The sequence below is a fragment of the Marmota monax genome, unplaced genomic scaffold (genome assembly GCF_021218885.2).
Source record: "Marmota monax isolate L192 unplaced genomic scaffold, Marmota_monax_Labrador192_F-V1.1 WCK01_AAM20220418_F8-fsc00017, whole genome shotgun sequence".
Taxonomy (NCBI): domain Eukaryota; kingdom Metazoa; phylum Chordata; class Mammalia; order Rodentia; family Sciuridae; genus Marmota; species Marmota monax.
Genome location: NW_026695241.1, coordinates 20138160 through 20156730, shown reverse-complemented (window position 1 = coordinate 20156730; position 18571 = coordinate 20138160).

Genomic DNA, 18571 nt, shown 5'->3' with positions numbered 1-18571 from the left:
TCTTCCATAGAAGGTCTGGCCTGCACCCCATCGAAGACCGTTTTCCATGAGTCCCATACCATCACCACTCCAGGAGGCCACCCTAGCAATTCTTCCCTTTCCTATGTTATTAACGTTTGGTTCTCATTGGCTTATTCCCATCTGATATAAACAATACCATCTCTCCCTTCTTAAAAGCAAAGCTGCAATATATGGAAGGCTGAAGCAGAAGAGCCCAGGAATTTGGGGCCATCTTGGAGTGAGACCCATCTCTTAAAAAAAAAAAAAAGGAAAAATAAAGAAAACAAAATAAAAGATACTCTGGGCCTTACTTCTGAGATAGGTGGGTTCTCAGGGAAATTAGACAGAGACCCAGATCTACCAGTATGACCCACCACGCTTGTCTTTTTAGTTAAATAAACAAAAGTTCCATGGATATGGAACTTATCTATGGGAATAGATAATAGGTTTCCTTTTTGGAGTCATAAACTATTCTAGATTAGATAGTACTTATGGTTGTACAGCCTTGTGAATATACTAAGAACCAGTGGTTTGTACATTTTATAAGGGTAATTGTCCTGATGTCTCAGTTATCTCGGTGTATGCTTGAACCAGATCAGCTAGGACAACAACAGAATCAACTTAAAAGTCACCAGATTCAAAGACCCACACAATGTGCCCACAACTGATTAGTGGCTCGACTGCTTAACCAGAACTTTCTGAATCCTAAATATCAAATGATTGACATGGAATTTGATGTTTACCAAAGCTTGCCTGGGAAACTGCACTTGTCATATATGTAGCCAGAGAGCTCCACCTTGGGTGTGTCCCTCATCTCCTCTTCTCTGAGAAGCAGGGGTATCCACACCCTGCCTTTAGGGTGTGTGGACCTTTGCAATTCTTCAATGAATAGTTGCTTGTGCTTTGCTTCCCACAAGTCCTGGAATTCTTTTCAGTGGTGTGAGTCAAGAACCCCAGACGCTCTCCTCTTGGAGCCAAGTTGCCATTCTACTACCTCCTTGGAGGGACTTCTTTTCCCTTCTGGTGACAATCCCAATTATCTATCACTGTAGGTTTGCAGCAAAATTCCCTAAAAGAGATATAGATAATTATTACCAGTTTCTCATTGTCCACTTTTTTTTTTTGTACCAGCAATTGAACCCAGGGGTGCTTTACCACTAAGACACATCCCCAGCTCTTTTTATTTTTATTTTTTTGTTTTGAGACAGGGTCTTGATAAGTTGCCCAGGCTGGCCTCCGACTTGCCATCCTCTGGCCTCAGTCTCCAGAGTAGCTGGGATGATAGGTACACTTCCACTTTTTCTTGAACCCTCTTCCGTGGGGCTGTTCTGTCCCACATTCCTCCACAAATGCCCTTGGTCAAGTTACTGATCACCTCCTGATGCTAAACCCAGTGGTGGTTTCTCATTCGCCAGTGTTCTTGACCTAGTGGGAGTATCTGAACCAGGTGGTTGTGTCCTCCTCCTCTTGACCCAAGCTCTCCAGGCCCACCCTCTCTGGTTTCCTCCTTTCTCCCTGGCCATCAATTCTCAGTTTCTTTTGGTGGCTTTCCTTTTCCTTGTCAGCTGCTGAATGTTAGTGTCTCAGGGCTCAGTTTTCTTTCCCTCTATTCTTGTGTTCTTAATGAGAGATCGTACCTTGTCTCGTGATTTTATTTTATTTTATTTTTTAAAGAGAGTGAGAGAGGAGAGAGGAGAGAGAGAGAGAGAGAGAGAATTTTTAATATTTATTTTTTTTTTAGTTTTTGGCGGACACAACATCTTTGTTTGTATGTGGTGCTGAGGATCGAACCCGGGCCGCATGCATGCCAGGCGAGCGTGCTACCGCTTGAGCCACATCCCCAGCCCATCGTGATTTTAAATATTATACTTTCCTGTACCGCTGATTCTGTATTTATATCTCTCAGCTCTCACCTCTTTGCCTCTTTAATTATTTAGTAGTCTAATAAAACATTTCAAATTCAAAATGTCCAGAACTAAACTCTCAAAACACCCTATGGAATGGGAGAGAAAATATGGAAATCATTAATCAGATAAAGGTCTGTATCCAGAATATACAAAGAAGTCTTTACAACTTAATAATAAAAAGAAAAGCCAGTTTAAAAGAGAGAAAAGTATTGGAATAGGCATTTCTCCAAAGAAGATATGCAAATGGCCAATAAGGTATTCAACCTTCTTAGTCATTAGGGGAATGCAAATTAAACACACTGTGCAAGGCCACTGCATGCCCGCTGGATAGTCATAACAAACAACAAAACAAAACAAAACACAATAATGAAGGTTGGCAAGGACCTGGAGAAACTGGAACCTTCATACATCACTGATGAGGTGCAGCTGCTTTGGAAAGCAATTTGGCAGTGCTTCAAAAAATTAAATGTAGAGTTACTATATGACCCAGCAATCCACCCTGGGTGGGTACTCAAGAGAACTGAACACATGTTGACTTGAAAACTAGCACTTTGATGTTGATAGCTGCATTATTTATAATGTATTATTTATAAAGAGGAAATAACTCAAATATCTATCAACTGATGAATAGATAAATAAAATGTGATATATACATATACTGGAATGTTATTCAGCCATTAAAAAAATGACATACTAGCTGGGTGCAGTGGAACACACCTGTATTCCCAGTGACTGAGGAGGCTGAGGCAGGAGAATTCCAAGTTCAAAGCCAGCCTCATCAATTAGTGAAGCCCAAGTAACTCAGTGAGACCCTGTTTCTAAATGAAATACAAAAAAGTGCTGGGGCGGGGTGGGGGTGCTGGGGATGTGGCTCAGTGGCGAAGTATCTCTGAGTTCAATCTCTGGCACCAAACAATAAAAATAAAAAAATAAAAGAATGAAATACTGATGTATGCTACAACATGGATGGACCTTAAAAACAGTGTGCTAAATAAAAGAAGCCTGGTACAAAAGGCCATGTACTGTATGGTGCCATTTATACGAAGTTTCCAGAATAGGCAAATCCATTCATATCAGGAATGGGGGAATGGATAATAGGTTTCCTTTTTGGAGTCATAAACCATTCTAGATTAGATAGTACTTATGGTTGTGCAACCTTATGAATACACTAAGAACCAGTGAATTATACATTTTAAAAGGGTAAATAGAATTTTGATATCTCAATTATCTCAGTTTAAAAATAAAATATATGGGCTGGGGTGTGGTTCATTTGCCCAGCATTCTTGAGACCCTGGGTTAAATTCCCAGCACCAAAAAAAAAAAAAAAAAAAAAATCAACATAATGAAAAAAAAAAAGAACTCTTGAGCCTCCCCTGAAACTCTATCTATCTGAAGTCTGCTCTTTTCATCCTAATGATTCCTCTGTCAGGATGATCCATTCTGTAATCCCAGAGACTCCTGAGGCTGAGGGAGGAGGATCACAAGTTCAAAGACAGCTCAGCAATTTAGCAAGGCCCTAAGCAACTGAGAGAGACCCTGTTTCAAAACAAAACATAAAAAGGCCTGAGGATGTAGCTCAGTGGTAAAGTGCTCATGAATTCAATTCCAAGTGTGTGTGTGTGTGTGTGTGTGTGTGTGGACACACACACACACACACACACACACACATATATATATATATATAAATTTCATTATTATATATTATGTATAGTCACATATATAATATATAACGTCATAAGTGGTTATCCATTAACATTTATCCAGAATCCCAGCACTTCCCACCTTCTCCACTGCTAAGACTTTGGTGAAAACTTCTATATCTTGTGACTCCTTTACTGTAGGAGGGTTTAAAATTAATTAATTTTTAACTGATACATTAAAAAAACATAAAATTTGTACATATTAGGGTGGTACCATGTAATATTTGGATACATGTATAAACTACAAAATGTCAAAATCAGGTTAATCATATTTATCTTAGTGTAGGAAATTCCAACTGTCTTCTCTTTCTACCCTTGCCATCCTAAAGGTGACTGACCTTGCATCACTGAGAACCTCTCAAAGCACAAATCAGTTGCTGTCCTTCATCTGCTCAAAACCCTGAAAGGGCTCCCATTTTATTCCAAGAACTAACCCTTAATATGACCTCCAAAGTGCTTGGTCACCTTTTTTTTTTCCCCAGTTCCTTTTTTTTCCTTTTTCTTTGGCACTGGGGTTGAACCCAGAGGTCCTCGACCACATGCTCAGTCATATATATATATATATTTTATTTTGAGACAGGGTTTCATTAAGTTGCCTAGGCTGGTCTTGAACTTGTGAGCCTCCTGCTTCAGCCTCCCTAGTCACTGGTATTACAGGTGTGGGCTGCCAACACCTGGCTCTACTTCTTTTCCATTGGCCTTAACACTGTAGCATACTCTATAATTTATTTATTTATTTATTGTATATTTATTTTCTTACTTTTTCTATCCCATGCATAAGATCCACATGGACAAGAGCTTTGTCTGCTTTGCTCACTGTTGTAACCCAAGTGCCAAGAACAGCATCTGGTCTATAATATTGCTCAAGAAATATTGGCTGAATGAGTGAGCAAGCTCTAAAGAATAAGAAGGAATTAACCAGAAAAAGTGTTCAGAGAGGGCAGTGGAGGAAGAATGTACTTGGCAGGGACAAGATATATATAAATACTTTGATGAATTAAGGGAGGAAGATAACATTTGCAGGCTCAAAGGGACAGTATAAAGTCATTTGATAAAAGTTAAACCAGCTATCCCTCTCCTCGGTCTGTACCCAAAGGACTTAAAAACAGCATACTACAGGGACACAGCCACATCAGTGTTTATAGCAGCACAATTCACAATAGCTAAACTGTGGGAGCAACCTAGATGCCCTTCAGTAGATGAATGGATAAAAAAATGTGGCATATATACACAATGGAATATTACTCAGCAATAAAAGAGAATAAAATCGTGGCATTTGCAGGTAATGGATGGAGTTAGAAAAGATAATGCTAAGTGAAGTAAGCCAATCCAAAAAAACCAAATGCCAAATGTTTTCTCTGATATAAGGAAGCTGATTCATAGTGGGGTAGGGAGGGGGAGCATGGGAGGAATAGATGAACTCTAGATAGGGCAGAGGGGTGGGAGGGAAGGGAGGGGGCAGGGGTTAGAAATGACGGTGGAGGGCTGGGGCTGTAGCTCAGTGGCAGAGTGCTTGCCTTGCACCTGGGACGCACTGGGTTCAATCCTCAGCACCACATAAAAAAAATACACAAATAAAATAAAGGCATGCTGTCCATCTACAACTATGAAAAAAAAAAAGAAATGATGGTAGAATGTGATGGACATTATTATCCAAAGTACATGTATGAAGACACAAATTGGTGTGAATATACTTTGAATACAACCAGAGATATGAAAAATTTGTGCTCTATACGTATAATATGAATTGTAATGCATTCTGCTGACATATATAAATTAAACAATTAATAAAAAAATGTTAATGCCCTAGGGTTGGGTTTGTGGCTCAGCAGTAGAGTGCTTGCCTAGCACATGTGGGGTCCTGGGTTCGATCCTCAGCACTACATATAAACAAAATAAAGGTATTGTGTCCACCTACAACTAAAAAAAATATTTTAAAAAAGTTAATGCCCATTCATAATAAAGATAAACACCTGCTTAACAAACTCTAAACAAGCTCATGAATTTGCTTCTTAACCTGATAAGTGGTTCTCTACCAGAAACAGAGCAACCACCAAATGCATTTTTTTGTGTGTGGTGCGGGGGATTGAACCTAAGGCCTTGTGCATACAAGGAAAGGAGTCTTCCGACTAAGCTATATGGCCAGCCAGCAATCACTGCATGTAATGGAGTGTTAGAAGCATTCCTACAGTCCAGTTGTCCTGCTGGCATATGATAGCATCACACTTCTCTAACTCCTTTGAAAGTTAAGCTTAGTCACAGGACTTGCTTTGGAATACTCGTGGACAAAACATCTGTCGTTTGGGATGGAAACTTCAAACACCAGTGCCTCATTCACCTCATCCCTTCCTCTTGCCATAGTCACCATGGAAACACCTGTGTGTGGAGACAGACAGCCTCCATCATCCTGGACCTCTGGCAATACGAGAACTCCCTGTTCTACCTTATGACTGTATTGGACATGACTTGTGAATGAGAAATAATTTTTGTTGTGTTAAGTCACTATTAGATTTTGGGATTATTTGTTACTGCACTGTACTTTGACCTATCCTGAATGATATGCCCCTTGTAGCCAAGATGAACCCATCAACACTTCTTCTCTTTAATCATGTACTAGGATTCGCTGCAAATGCAAAAAGAAACTGAAAACAAACAAGAAGCTTAAGGACTGGAAAGGAAGAAGCCAAATTGCCATTGTTTATGAGGTGATTATCCATCTGGAACAGTCTGTAGGTTCAGCAAAGTGGCTGGACACAGATCAATATTAACAAATCAATAGCTTTCCTCTATACAGCAATAACAACTTGAAAATACAACAATAATTTTACATTCCATTCATCATAGTTACAAAAACTATTAAATCCTTAGGAATAAACAACTTAGAAATATATGACCCTTGTGGTGAAATTAAAACTGAACAGAACGAACCAAATAAATGAAACGTGTTATGTTCAAGAACGGGATCGCAACCATTGTAAAGATACCAATTTTCCCTGAGTTAATTTTAAATTTCAATGCAACTCACTCAATATACCAAAATAACTCTTCATAAAGCTTGGATGATGCTTCTAAAATTCATATGTCCGTTCATTCATTCAACAAAAACATATGACCAGATGTGATGGGACATACCCATAATCCCAGCAAATCTTGAGATCGAGGCAGGAAGATTGCAAATTCCAGGCCATCCTTGGAAACCTAGTAAGAATGTCTCAGATAAAGGGCTGGGGGTGTAGCTCGGTGATAGAGCATCCCAGGTTCAATGCCCAGACCTGCAAAACCAAACAAATAAACAAACACGGAGATCCTACTATGGGTCTGAACCTGCCTTAAGTACTGGAAAAACAGTGAACAGAACAGAATTTCTGCCTCCATGAAACTCGCATTCTTTGTGAAGAGAAGCAAAAATAAACGTAGGAACACATAATATCTCATGGCAATTTTACAGTATATAAATGGGAAACAATTACCCCTCGATAAAGAATAGAACGTGAGGCTGGGAGTTTGCCATATCAGATGTGAAGCATATTATTAAGCATCGGTTTTTAAAACATATGGCAAATACATGAAAGACTAGAATAGAGTCCAAAAATACATTCATGCTTCTTTGGGGATTTCACATAGGATAAAGGAAGCATTTCAAGCCAGGGGAGGGATGAATTCTTCATAGGACAGTTCCCTCAACTTATGGAAAAAATCAATCCCTACTACATGCCAGATTCAAAAATAAATCCATGTTAAAAACTCTAAATTGTTTTTTAAAAAAGAGAACAGCCTTAAATTTTTAGAGGAAAGTGTCAAAGAATACTATATGGTTGCAGATAAACGTGCCTCTTAAATATTACTGGTGGAAAAGCGGATATAAATTGGTCCATTTGGGAGGCTGATTTATAGAACCATTTAAAGTGGAAATACACCAAATATCAATTTCACTTCTGGATATTTAATCTAGAAAAACAATTGCCCAGTGTCATGGTCTGGATATGAAGCATCCCTCAAAGATTCCTGCGTTGAAGGCTGGGTTCTCAATGCAGCAATGTTCAGAAGGGAGGATTTTGGGTTGTGATTTTCTCAGGTACTTTGTCCCAGCAATGGAAGTCTGACTAAACACCCGGGCACATAAGGATATATATGGGTATTCACTTAACATTGCTTGCAATATCAAGAAATGAAACAAATCCTAAGTTCAATATCATATATAATATCAATATGGAAAAAGGAAGCATTTCAAGTTAATTAAATGTGGTATATTCTTCTATTGAATTATTATTATAGGTTGAGCATCCCTAACCCAAAAATTCAAAATCCCAAATGCTCCAAGATCTGAAACCTTTTGAGAGCTGACATGATACCACAAGTAGAAAATTCTACGCATGAAACTTTGTTTCATGCACAGAATTATTTAAAATATTGTATAAAACTGCTTTCACTCTATAAACATAAGATATTTATAAAACATAAAATTATATCACACTTGGGTCCCATCTCTAAACATCTAATTATGTATACTCTAACATCTGAAATCTGAAACACTTCTGGTCCTAAGTCCTAAGCTTCTCAGATAAGGGCTATTCAGTGGATTCAGCAGAACTAAATCTATGTGTGTGAACACGCACATCTCAAAAGTATATTTTTGAGTGAGATTCTTTCCAAATGCCACCTACAATATAATGCCATTTATATTTATATATTTAAAAATACATATACAAAACAACACTATGTATTATCTACATATTATGGTTATTTGTCAGGATTCTACAGAGAAACAATTAATAGGAGATTATATACACACATACACGTGTATGTGTGTGTTATATACAAAATCTGTAGATTATATATATATATATAATATGTCAATTTTGTGGATGTGTATACATGTATATGTATATATAGCTTGTATATATGTGTACATATATACATGTATTTATACAATAGATCCATATTCATATATAATATATAGATAATATATGGGCTGGGGCTGAAGCTCAGTGGTAGAGTGCTTGCCTAGCACATGGGAGGCACTGGGTTCTATCCTCAGAACCACATATAAAAATCGATAAAGGTATTGTGTCCACCTATAACTTAAAATATATTTTTTAAAAATATGCATAGATAATATGTAGATTTTGCATATATACACATATATAATATATAATTAATATTAATCTATGTATAATGTAAAGATTATATGTGCATATACACATATATCTCATTTACATATAAATAGACTGATGTGTTATTTCCTTATAAATAATTGGCTCATGTAATTTTATAGAGGCTAAAAGTCCCATGATCTGCCATCTGCAAGATGGAGATCCAGGAAAGCTGGTGGTAGAGTTCAAGTTCAAGTCCAAAGACCTGAGAACCAAAGGCTCAGTCCAAAGTCAGAAGAAGCTGGATGTTGCAGTCAGCAGGCAGGGAGAGAGTGCATTCTCCTTCCTTCTACCTTCTCTTTCCTCATTGACCTTCTGCGGGTTGCATGATGCCCACACACACTGGGGAGGGCGATTGGTTTTACTCCTGATTCACATGCTGAAATCCAGAAATACCCTCACAGATACCCCCAGAAATTATGTTTAATCAAATATCTGGATACCCTGTGCCCCGGTCAAGTTGATGCATAAGATTAACCATCACGTATAGTGAAGCTAACATCTAAAAAGCACTTCGTATCAGCCTGGTACTCTCCCAGGCACTTGACATAGAACATCTCATTTAAATCTTAACACTACACTACTCATAACTATTATTCATCTTTACATTACAGATGACAATGCTGAGCTGCAGAAAGATTGAGTAAGTGCTTACCCAGCTAGGAGCTGGGAGCAGTAGGAGTGAAATCTTAGCAGTTTGGCTCTAGAACCCAGATTTTGGAGTACCAGGCTGATCACACTAAACCCTTAACAGGGTGCTCTCGAAGGAGGAGGGTCTTCTTGAGGAGGATGGAGAGATCGAATAGATCTTTACGGTATCTGTAGTGACATGACATATGTTTTTAAAGAATAAAATTGACATATTATTTGTGATATTAAAAATAACTTAAAGGCTGGGTGGTGTGGCCTATGTCTGTAATTCCAGTGGCTCAGGAGGCTGAGGCAGGAGGATCACTAGTTCAAAGCCAGCCTCAGCAACTTAGTGAGGCCCTCAGCAACTCAGTGAGACCCTGTCTTTAAATAAAATACAAAAAAAGGGCTGTGGATGTGGCTCAGTGATTAAGCACCCCTGGGTTCAATCCCTGGCACCAAAACAAGACAAAAGAAAACAAAACACCTTAAAACTATTTACAGAATCAGCAATGAGAGCCACCTGAGAGCAGAGCGTGCTCTGCCAGACTCTAATGAGGGGTCAGATGGAATTTGAAGGAGTGCAGTGTTGGGAGGCTTTCCTGAGGAAGTGCCTTCTAGCTGAGTTTCAGATGATGCGGTGTGTGTCAGTCAACAAAACTGAGGGGTTGGGTGCAGGAGGGAACGGGATTTCCTGGCAGAGGAGACAGCCTGAGCAAAGGCCCTGGAGAGGTGTGGGCACTAAATATTTCAGGCACCGAGAGAAGACAAGTGAGAAAAGAAATTAAAAAAAGCGTGGGATGGCCTGGGAGGAGCTGGAGAGCAGGCAGGGGTCAGACTTCATGCAGTCTTCAGGCAGAGGCAAGGTCGGAGAGTTTAATGTAACGTGAACAGCTGAGCAAGATGAAAACTGAAAATGCTGCTGGCGCCATCAAAATCCCTGAAATTACTAGCAAGGGTTGTGTTACGATGGTGCAAGGAAAATCGGAGACAGAGACTGAAAGTTTGATGTGTCTTTCAAAATGGACCCATCTGAAGCCCAGGACCAGAATAAGATAAGGAGACACTCAGAGGGAGAATGTGCCACTGTTGCTATTTTTATGAAGGGAGAGATTTCTGCAAAGACATATCCACAAGGATGCTCATCAGGGGCTGGGGATGTGGCTCTAGTGGTAGTGCGCTCGCCTGGCATGCCTGCGGCCTGGGTTCGATCCTTAGCACCACATACAAAGATGTTGTGTCCGCCGAAAACTAAAAAATAAATATCAAAAAAAAAAAAAAAGGATGCTCATCACAGCGCTGTAGTTATGACAACAGAAAGAAGAAACGAAATATCCAATAACAGATCAATTAATCAAACTATGGGATACCCAAAAGATGCAATACAATTCAGTACTTAAAATTCATATTGTAAGCCAGGTGCCGTGGCACACGCTTGTAATCCCAGTGGCAAAGGAGGCTGAGGTAGGAGGATTGCAAGTTCAAAGCCAGCCTCAGCAACTTAGGCCCTGAGCAATTTAGGGAGACCCTGTCTCAAAATAAGAATATAAAAAGGGTTGGGGATGTGGCTCAGTGGTTAAGTGCCCCTGAGTTCAATCTCTGGTACCAAAATAATGATTATAATAATAATATTGTAGTCTATCTAATGTCATGGGAAACTGTCTATACACTACATTAAATTTAAAAAGAAAATTACAGTCCAGTGTAGTGGTGCACGCCTGTAATCCAGCAATTTGGGAGGCTGAGACAGGAGGATCTCAAGTTAGAGACCAGCCTCAGCAATTTAGTAAGACCCTCAGCAACTTAATAAGATCCTATCTCAAAATAAATAAGTAAAAAAAAGGACTGAGGGTGTAGCTCAACAGTAAGGCAACCCTGAGTTCAATCCCCAGCACCAAAAGAAAAAGAAAAAAAATTATAAAATAAAAGGTATATTATAATCTCACTTAGGTATCAAAAATTAAGTGTATGTGGCAGGATATTTCCTCTGCCCGCTTTTTCCCCCTGTATTTATCCTGATAAGTCTTTTGACATAATGCTGCATAGTAAAATTTATGCCAAGGAACATGATCCTCTTTATCAAAAGAGAGACTTATTTGTCTTGTAGATGCACCATGTGGGAACACGGGAGGATTCACCGCAGTCATTCCCCCAGGATAGAGTTGGGAGCTGGGGGAAGAGGAGAGGGATAAGAGAGAGAGAGCAGGGGAAAAGGCTTTTTGCTCCCATCTAGGCCAATTTTGTAGCAATGCTGGGAAAAAAAAGTACATTGCTTTTTCTCTGGATTTTTGGAGAATTTGTAATAAAGATTATAAGAAATAATTTTTGGGAAAAAATTTTGGGAAAAAAATCGATAGGAAAAAAAAAGAAAGATTTGGGGTGGAAATATTGAAAGAATACATGTCCACTCATTATCTGAAACAAGAGGCTGCATTTACTGCTTGTTAAAGCATGGGAAAGCTGCATTTGCAAGGCATAGCATCTCTGAGCAAAGCTGAGAATCAGTCATATAGCAGTTCTCCCTTATCCGTGGGGAATAGGTTCCAATGTCCCTAGTGGATGCCTCAAACTGTGGATAGTACCAAACCCCTTAAACCAGCACTGTGATACCACTACAGTACATCTGATAACCAATTCAGCGACTAAGTAACTAACAGGTGGATAGCACATACAATGTGGATACACTGGAAGGGGTAATTCACATCCTGGGTGGGACAGAGCTGAGTGGTGCAAATTTCATCACTTTTCTCAGAACAGCTTGCAATTTAAAACTTAGGAATTATTTATTTCTGGATTTTTTCAATTTAGTATTTACTGTTTGTATGACTACAAGTAATTGAAAACTTGGCAAGCAAAACTGCAGCTAAGGGAGATTACTGTGGAGGTTTTGGGGAAGTGTGGAGTTCAGGGACTGGTCAACTTTTTTGCTTGATCTTTGGCCCTGGGAGCACGGTCACTGGAGTTAGGCTACTGCCAACTGGTTGTTTTCAGAAGCATGGGGCCATGACTGATTGTGTGGTTTGGGGAGCCTGGTTACTTAACCAAGTGGCCATATAAACCAGTTTTATAATCAGTACTAAGAGTTACTTGTTATCCTAGCTTCATAACAATTAATCTTTCCTAAGAGGATGGGAATGTTTTATTCTCAGAGGGAAGGGAGGTGGGTGGCAGACAAATCTACACACACATAAAAATGAAAGCCTGGTGAAGGCCCTGTGTAGCCCTGGCTGCTGGAGCTCATCCGGACTGGTCAGGGCTAGTCTCTAAGAAAAGATCCTATAGGCATCAGAGCCTCCAGGATTTGGATTTGGATATGACTGGAGCCCCAGCCACTCCTCAGCTCCCTGATGAGAAGTTGTGTTTCCAGCTGCTCTGGGGACAGGAGTAGGGGGTGGGGGAGCAGCTCCAGGGTTTGCCCTGGCTGGACCCCCTTCCTGCATCACCACCTCTCCTGCATCATGAGCTCCATGACCCCACAGGCCCGGCACTGGTGCACGGTGACCACATGTGAACCACATGTGAACCTGAGCCCGCTGCGCCGCCTCCCTCCCTCAGCGCTGGGCTTCTGTGTGTGCACACGCAGTGGGCAGCCAGCCGAGGCCAGCTGTCAGCCCCTGACCCTCCAGGAGGCTGGGGCGGGAATTCCTCTGGCGGATTTCTCACCCCCTCAGGACTTCCTTCCAGCTTGTCTGGCAAGTGAGAAGGCTCCAGGGGTTCAGGGAAGGATGGCTTCACCACTCCAGGCTGGGGCCACCAGGCATCACCATGTCTGTAAACACCAGCACCGTCACTGTGAGCTGGGTGGTTGGGAGCAGCTGAGGCTCCTGTTACCATGGTGCCTGTGTGGTAACTTGGGTGGCCTGGGCTGGCTGGCTGGGGGCTGGGCCTTAGAGGACAGAGGAGAGGGAAGGGGGAGCAGGGGGGTGCACTGACTGGGGACAGTGTGGAGTGATCTTGCAGTGGGTAAAGGAAGTCCATGTGGAGGGAGTGCCCTGTCTCCGCCACCCAACTCTGTGACAGCCTCCACCTCCTCTCCTCCTGCCTGGCCTGACCAGTGATTTCCTCAGGGACTAGAAACACACCATCTTTCTGGCCTAGAGCCCCTGAGGTGTGGCCTCATTTGCCTCAGTCACAGCCAATGTCAGGGGGAGGGGCGGGCTCAGGCTCCCCTCAGGAAAGAGAAGGGTCAGGCTCCTCCAGGAAAACAGCTGCTGGGCTCTGGTGCTGACAGACAGCCATCTTTCCACACCAAGCCTCCGTCCTGTCGCCGCCCAGTCTGGAGCCTTGATTTCCCCCCAGAGAGTGTGGAGGGGCCTTTTCTGCTGATCCACCCGGACCCACCTCGCAGATGGTCTGGCCCTCGGAGCCGAGCTGGGTTCGATTCTCTCTCAGTTCTTGTGGACACATTTGAAAATTCTGGCTCACTTCTTGTGTTGGATGACCTGGGCCTCGGCTTCTTCGTTTGTAAAATGAGGAGGTGAAAATGTGGGCATTTTCTTTCAGCCCTGAATTCCAAGACCATGTCATGTTTCTCTTCAAATAAACAAAAAACCTCCGCACCTTCCATTACCCAGCAAAGGCCAGACGCCCGAGACCCCTGTCCAGCTGTGGGAGTTCCCACCTCTGGACGTCAGTGGGTTATCTCCACCTGGAACTGGGCTTCCCCTGTCATCGCCAAAATGACTTTGTATTCTTTAAGACACAGCTCACATGCCACCCAATTTTCTTCCTTTCTCTTACAATCTGATCCTTCCTTCCTTCCTTTCTTCTTCTTCTTCTTTTTTTTTTTTTTTTGGTGCTGGGGGATTGAGCCCAGGACCTTCCACATGTGTGGCCAGGACTTTCCCACTGAGCTCTAACCTGGGCCCCCGAGTGTCTTATGGAGTGAAGATCTTTTAAAGAGCATCAGTGCCTTCAGCCTTAGGGAAGCATAGGGACTCCCCCAAAGCCCTTCTTTCACTCCCCATATTATCTTTTTCCTTTTTTTCAATTTTTGGTACCAGGGATTGAAGCAGGGGTGCTTGACTACTGAGCCACATCCCCAGCCCTTTTTATTTTGAGACAGATCTTGCCAAGTTGTTTAGAGTCTTGCTATCTTGCTGAGGCTGCTTTGAACTCAACGATCCTCCTGCCTCAGCCTCCCAAAAGCTGGGATTACAGGTGTGGGCCACCGTGCCTGGCACTCCCCATATTGCCTTATCATAGGCTCTGCAGCAAAATCCCTGACTCCTTCTCTAGTTCCAGACTTTTGTTTATTTCCCCTCTACCCACTGGCCTCTCTCTTAGTTCTTAGGTCGATCAACAGCCTCTCAGCTACGACCTCTTTACTTCTTGCAGAATAGACTTTTCTTTGGGGAAGACTGGAAGACTTCTGGATTTTAATCTATTTTGCCCCTTTACACACGTATCTACTACAAAATACCTAGACTTAGGAGACTTGAAAAATATTCCTGAGGGGCTGGGGATGTGGCTCAAGCGGTAGCGCGCTCGCCTGGCATGCGTGAGGCCCGGGTTCGATCCTCAGCACCACATACAAAACGAAGATGTTGTATCCGCCGATAACTAAAAAATAAATATTAAAAATTAAAAAAAAAATATTCCTGAATGGATGAATGGTCAGAGTAACCAGTCTATGCACTGAATTCCCTACTTTTCTCTATCCCTGGTCCTTCTTCCTAGAACAATCCGCCATAATTGGTTGCTTGGATTTGTCACAGCCTTCTAAGTGATATTTGTACCTCCAGTCTTGTGTCCTTAGAGATCATTATCCACATAGTGGACACAGTGATCCTTTAAAAATGTACCTAATGTCACTGGGTGCTGTAGCATATGCCTGTAATCCAAGAGACTCCAGAAGCTGAGGCAGGAGGATGGCAAGTTTGAGACCAGCCTCAGCAACATAGCGAGGCTCTAAGCAGCTTAGAGAAAGCCTGTCTCAAAATAAAAAACAAAAGGGCTCGGGATGTGGCTCAGGGGTTGAACGCCTCTGGATTAAATCCCCAGTACTCTTCCCGAAACCAAAATGTACTTAATGTCACTTTGTTCTCCTGCTGGAGAACTTCAAGTGGTTTCCCTTCATATTACAGCAAACTCAACACAGCTCATACCCCTTCCTCCCTCACTCATCATGTGCCAGCCACAAGGAGATCCCTTCTGGGCCTTTACATCAGCAGTGCCCTCTGTTTGGATTACTCTTATCCTGATCATCACATGACTATAATGTCATGCCAGAAGTGTCACCTCCACAGAGAGATGGAGGTCTAGAGTGCCTTGCCCTGATGCCATCTCTTCATCTTCCCTGTTTTTCCGTTCTGGTTACCTATTGTTGCATGACAACCTGCCTCAATACGATTTGTTATAGTATCCCATGATTCTGTGGGTTAGGAAATCAATCAGAACTCGGCTTTGCTCTGTGAGGTCTGGGATCTCAGCTGAGATGGCCACAATGACTGAGCATTTGTCTTCTTCTCCCTATCTCCATATGGTCAACTTGAGCTTCCTTCCAACATGGCAAACTCAGGCTGGTGGTTGACTTCATATAGAGCTATGTTTCAAGAGACCATAACAGAATTGCCAGTCTCTCTCTCTCTCTCTCTCTCTCTCTCTCTCTCTCTCTCTCTCTCAGCACTGGGGATTTAATTCAGGGACACTTTACCACTGAGCTATATCCTCAGTCTTTTTTTTTTTTTTTTTTTTTTTAACTTTTTGAGACAGGGTCTCGCTAAGTTGCTGAGAGCCTTGCTAAATTGCTGAGACTGATCTCAAATTTGTGACCTCCTCCCTGAGCCTTCCAAATCACTGGAATTATAGGCATGTGTCACCATACCCGGTGCACCAGTGCTCTTGAAAGCTAGGGTTGGAATAATTTCAAAGGGACCAGGCCATCCTGGATGCAAAGAGAGGGAACAGAGAGATCACCTCCGGATCAGAGTGTCAAGTCCATCCCTAATATGCCTTAACCACATTTTGGCAACAGGGTATTTTCTTGTTAATTCATTTCACATGGGTGACTTGCTTATTGAGTAAATAGTAGGGTACAAACTTGTTTTTTATTTTGTGTTGTTTATCTCCCATCATTGCTTCTAGGTGAACTGTGTTGATGTTCCTTTTTCTGTTCCTTAAAGAATTTTGGGCAAAACTTCTAATGTCCTTGACACTTGAATTTATTGAAATGACCAACCTCTCCTAAGCTGGTCCATCCAGTTTAAGATCCTTTTCCTGCCCCAGGCAGGGCCTGGATTTGGTGCAGGGGATCCACGAGGGGTGTGTCCTGCCCCTGTACCCCTCCTGCCTTTTTCTCAGTCCCTTTCTCTTCTTTCACACACATGGCGGGAGAGGGCAGCGGGGATTGGGGGAAGTCCTTCTCAGCTATGCCGTTTCTTCTCTGGCTATGCATGCACCTGCATGACGAGGAGGCCAACCCTCTGTGGGCTCACCGCAGGCCCACGCTGCGCTACTGTCCCCTGATGTGGGAGATCACTTCCAGCTCCCTGTCTGACACCCTCACACCGCTGTACCCCACAGGCCTCCTTCTCAGGAGAACATGGGCCAAACAGCTCAAGGACATTCTGTCATGTTCATCTGCCCTATAGGAGACTCCTGCTGGCTGCCCCAAAGGGTTCCCTCTCAGTGTCTCTTCCATTCTGTACAACCCTGACTCCCCATTCAGATGGCACATGGGAAAATCCAGCCCCAGGGAGAGAGGGAAAAGGGCTGCACCCAGGACTCCAGGGACCTTGTCTCCCCCCTTCCCCTTCCTGGGCTGCTGCTTATAGAGCCGAGGAAGGAGAGCTGGGTGGTGTCTACATGTCACAGAATTACTTCAGCCCTCTCTTAACAAATCCCATGGGCAAATGTGTCCAGCCCCAAATCATTTCTTTGTTTTAGAATTTGTGGTCCTCAGGGCTGGGGATGTAGCTCAGTGGTAGAGCTGCTTGCTTAGAACACACAAAGACCTGGGTTCAATCCCCAGCATTGGGGGGGAAAAAAGGAGGTGCTCAAAAGCCCCTTCTTTCTTAGCTCTGAGTCTAGTCACCAGCTTAAGCATATAAAGAGCCAAGAGCCACCTCATACCCTCTAACGCCCACTTGGGGTCTGTCTCTCCACTGGAATGTGACTGTGAGAACTAGTCCTTATGCATTTGATTCCACACTGGCACCTCAGTGCCTGGGATGGTGTCTGTAACCGAAGGGAGGCTCCCTAATGGGTGTCAAACAAATAAAAAGATCCTTTTCCTTTAGGACCCAATGATCTGAATGGACTGTCAGTGTGGTTGAGTGGACCCGCCAGTTCCTTTCAGTTCCTCTCCTACTTGTTCCTGCTGCAGAGCTCCTGGCCAAGGATGTGGGATTTCGCTCCTGACCTCCGGGAGCCGCCCTGGTTTGTCTAGGTCTTTACAGGAGGCTGCCCTCTGTGTGAGACACTCAGGGAGATGAAAGTTTTGATGATGCCCAGGGGCAGGGCCGGGGTCCTCCGAGTTGAGCTGGAGGCCTGGCCAAGGGGAGGGCTACTCTCAGTCGGTCAAAGGCAACCAGAGCAGCTGCAGACAAAGCCTAGAGAAGCAGGAAAGTGCATTTCTTCTGCTAAGAGTGTCCCCTGGGGCTGACCCACACCCTCCCTGTGATCACCAGCCAGGAGCACATTCAGACCAGAGTGTCCTTGAGAGGCCCAGGCCGCAGTGAACAGACCGCCAAGGGCCTGAGGAGGTCGCTCCACCCTGCCAGGCCCTTCATGGCCCCCCTCCAAAGTCGGAGGCGGGTCCTATGGGTTTCAGACTGAAATGAGGAACTGGAGCCAAGGAGAGAACGGGGAACCCCCTTCTACCAATACCCATGACATAAAAGGACACACACAACTTCAGGGTCAGAAGCACATGGGGGTCCAACAGTAAGTGGTCTGGACTCATAAATAGAAGGGAACATTTTTTCATGCCAAGGTATTAAGGAGGTAGGCGGAGGAAGTTGGGAAGTAAAAGGAAGAAGAAATTGGCAGAAAACCCCTGCTTCTAGCAGCCTGAGCAGGTGGAGATCCTGCAGTTCAGTGCCCTGGGGTCCAGGTCCGGAGGTGTCCCTGCAGCCTGAGGAGTCTGGGAACTCCATTCACCTGGGGTCTAGAGGGCCAGGCCCTGCGCTGGGTGGGGTAAGGTGGCTCTGGGGCAGAAGGGGACCATTGAATTTTATGG